Below are 2,995 nucleotides of genomic sequence, written 5' to 3' on the forward strand. Positions count from 1 at the left end.
TTTTTTTTTTTCCAGTGGTGAAAGGACTACATATTTCGGAATATTTGTGAATGGATGAAACTGAGGGCTGGGTTCAGTATAGCAGATGAACTAAATCCCGTCCTCTTTTGTAGCATATGGGGAGGTATTTTCCATTTTCTCAGCTGCTAGCAGCTTCTCCCACAGGATGGAGTTAGCTACTCTCCTAATCAGTAGCATCAGTCTCTTCTTACAGGTGGCTTTGTGTCAGTCTGGCGTGCATGGGTAGTCATTCCAAGTTAGTTATGTCTAAGGCAAGATGAAGGGAGCTAATGAGATGTTTCTTGCTGCTTATATTGTAGTAAGAAACTGATGTCTGTTAGCATTTTACTGCTGAAAGGTACCAACTATGGCAGTCCTTGAAAAAAGAAAAAAACCTGCAGAAATTGAATTTTCAGCTTGTACCATCTTTTAATGATTCCTAAAAGTGGCTATTAATGGGAGATAAGCAACCCTTCTTGATTAGGAAAGGAGGAAGATTTTTAAAATCAGGTGTAATCTTTTATATAGAACTGAAAAATCATGACTTTATAGGAATATATTCATTTTATATTATTATTAAAGTAGTGGATTTCTTGGCTGTTATTTTTTAGAGGCCTTCATTCCATGTGGTTCCAAAGCACTTAAAAATTATGTAAAGCATGACTTCACACTTCCCTAAAGCTTTATCCACTGATAAAATACAGCAGTTGTTTTGATATGACACTACTGTTGTAAAAGTAGAGCGGCTCAGGACAGGAAGCTAACATTATATCCAGTAAAAAATGGTGGAGTAAATTTGGCATACATTAATTTTCCATATTTCTAATAATTTATTTTGAAATTCCATAGTACCTTTTGTTGGGGATTATCTAAGCATTTCAAGAGTTACCAATGAAGTGAGTTGTTGAATCAATGAGGCTACTTTCTTGGGGAAAATCCACATGCTAAACAAGTGCTGGTCACCTTTCATTTTGCTGAGATGATGTCTCCTCTTCCTATTCTTCTGAGAGTGGCGTGTTCTGCGGAGAAGTTTTCTTTGTTTCACCTTCTGTATATGTCTTGTTAGTATCCAGTGCCAGTCTAAATTAATGCTGTTCTAAAGAAATTCAGTGCTTAGGTGAAATGCTGATGCTATTTTGTATGGTGATGAGTGAAGAATCTTTCAGCCTTTCAGTGGAAAAGGCAGGACACATGGCTGTACGCTACATTCTGGAACTGCACTTTGTTAAGCTGTCATGATGACAAACCACATGTTCATTTTCCTGGGTGTATGCTGTACCTCCAAACACACTATAAGGGTTATTACATTTCACAACTACTGAATGATGATGTGCCAAGCATTCTGGAATCTGGAGTGGAAACGCAGACACTTAAAAGTTACCATTGCCACACAATTTGGTAAAATTTACTGTAGAATTCTCTTGGCTCAAAGATGGGAAAAGAAGACCTTTCATAAAAATTTAATTCAGCATTTTTCCAAAATTCATTTGTAAAATAGAGTACAGTAGAGCGAAGATTTTGGAGGAAGAGTTGTGTTTCCAGTTACTTACATTTTACTTTTAAGACTCTTTTTTTTATTTCCAAATAGTGCTTAGATTCATATAGTATTGCGAATGCATTCAGTACCTCTAAATCTGTCTTCTAACAAAACTGTATGAAAAAGCAAATAATTTAACATTTAATGTTTGATGTGACCATTTCCTTACTACTTTTTTTTTTTTTATGTTTATACATCAGGACTAGCGCAATTGAGAAGGAAAAAGTAAGAAGTTAGACTCAGATGAAAAAAATCCACCAGTGATTTGTGCGCGCACATGCATGCATTTATCAGTGAGTTTGGAAGGTAGGCAGTGTTTTGGTTTATCCCAAGCTACTAAGTTTTTTATAAACTTGTGTAAAGATCTGTATGTACTGACTTTAGAAAGTGCACATGGTACAGATGCGTAACTTTGGTCTGTAGTACTTCACAACGTAGCATTGTAAGGCAGTGAACTGCCATACAGTAGTAAGTACATTTTATTTTAGCGTTTCACATTCTTTATTAGTTAAGTGTTGTCTTCCTATGCTGTCTAATTTAGAGCTACAGATTGTTGGATGCTAGTTGCAGTTTTCCTTTTTTCATTTGTTTTACAGTTTGAAGTTTTAGGCTGCCTTTAGTCATTCTGCTTTGCACAGATTCCCTCAAATCATGGTAACTTTGTCAGACACATTTCTTTAAAGATATAGTTTCTCTATAAATATTGGCAAGGGTATGTGCAGTTGCATGGCATTTTTATACAGGTTGATGGTATAAATGTTTTTTGTCTCAGTTAATGGAGAAATGGGATATAGCATAACAGCTGTAAATGGAAAATAGTGAGATTTTTTTTTTTAAGCATCAGTGTTGAATACCAGAGTATCTACGTTGTGTTTTTAGATGTAACAGTTTATTGTGAGATCTTTATACTGAAAGGGATGTACACTAAAAGTGCAAACTTACTGAATGCTGCCTGTATATTGTGCTCAGTGTTTATGCTGTCAGGTTTTGTAGACACTCTGAATTTGTTAACACTGATGAACATAGAAATATTTGTATTGGGGATGTTTCATGTTACATTTTGAATTTCACTTAATGTCAGTACAGAAGGAAACTAACATCAATATACCTAATAATTAATGTTATAATAAAGGATGTGTCCTCCATTTGACACTGAATGACTTGCTGCATTACATTAAAAGGCTTAAATTTCCAGTATTGAGGGCTCTGAGTGACCTAATTTAAGAATGGTGTAATGAGATGTCTGTAGAAGGGCTGTGAGTTGTATTTTTTAAAAGTGAGCTGTAGTAAAGCTTGTGTTTAGCACAAGCATCAGAAGATGACCAATCTTTCTCTCTCTCTTAGGCTCTTAAGGAATTCATATGGAATCATAATGATAAATCGTATAATCATAGTCTAAAGGAACACTTTTGTCTGTTGGGGCAAGTATAAGCATTTGTTTTAAAAAAAAAAAAAAAA

At 34.9% G+C, this 2,995-nt stretch overlaps 1 protein-coding gene across 2 annotated transcripts in view; it reads left to right on the forward strand.

Annotated features, from left to right (window-relative positions):
* The first annotated feature begins 1,718 nt into the window (after nucleotides 1-1,718).
* The window catches only part of NCK2 (NCK adaptor protein 2), a 126,858-nt gene continuing 125,581 nt past the window's right edge, over nucleotides 1,719-2,995 (forward strand). For both annotated transcript variants that reach the window (XM_019529582.1, XM_019529584.1), the window contains exon 1: nucleotides 1,719-1,843. The gene's annotated coding sequence lies outside the window, so the exon portion shown is untranslated. The remainder of the gene's footprint in view (nucleotides 1,844-2,995) is intronic.

This window comes from Crocodylus porosus, unplaced genomic scaffold, assembly GCF_001723895.1.
Source record: "Crocodylus porosus isolate Cpor-Errol unplaced genomic scaffold, CroPor_comp1, whole genome shotgun sequence".
In the NCBI taxonomy this organism is placed as follows: domain Eukaryota; kingdom Metazoa; phylum Chordata; order Crocodylia; family Crocodylidae; genus Crocodylus; species Crocodylus porosus.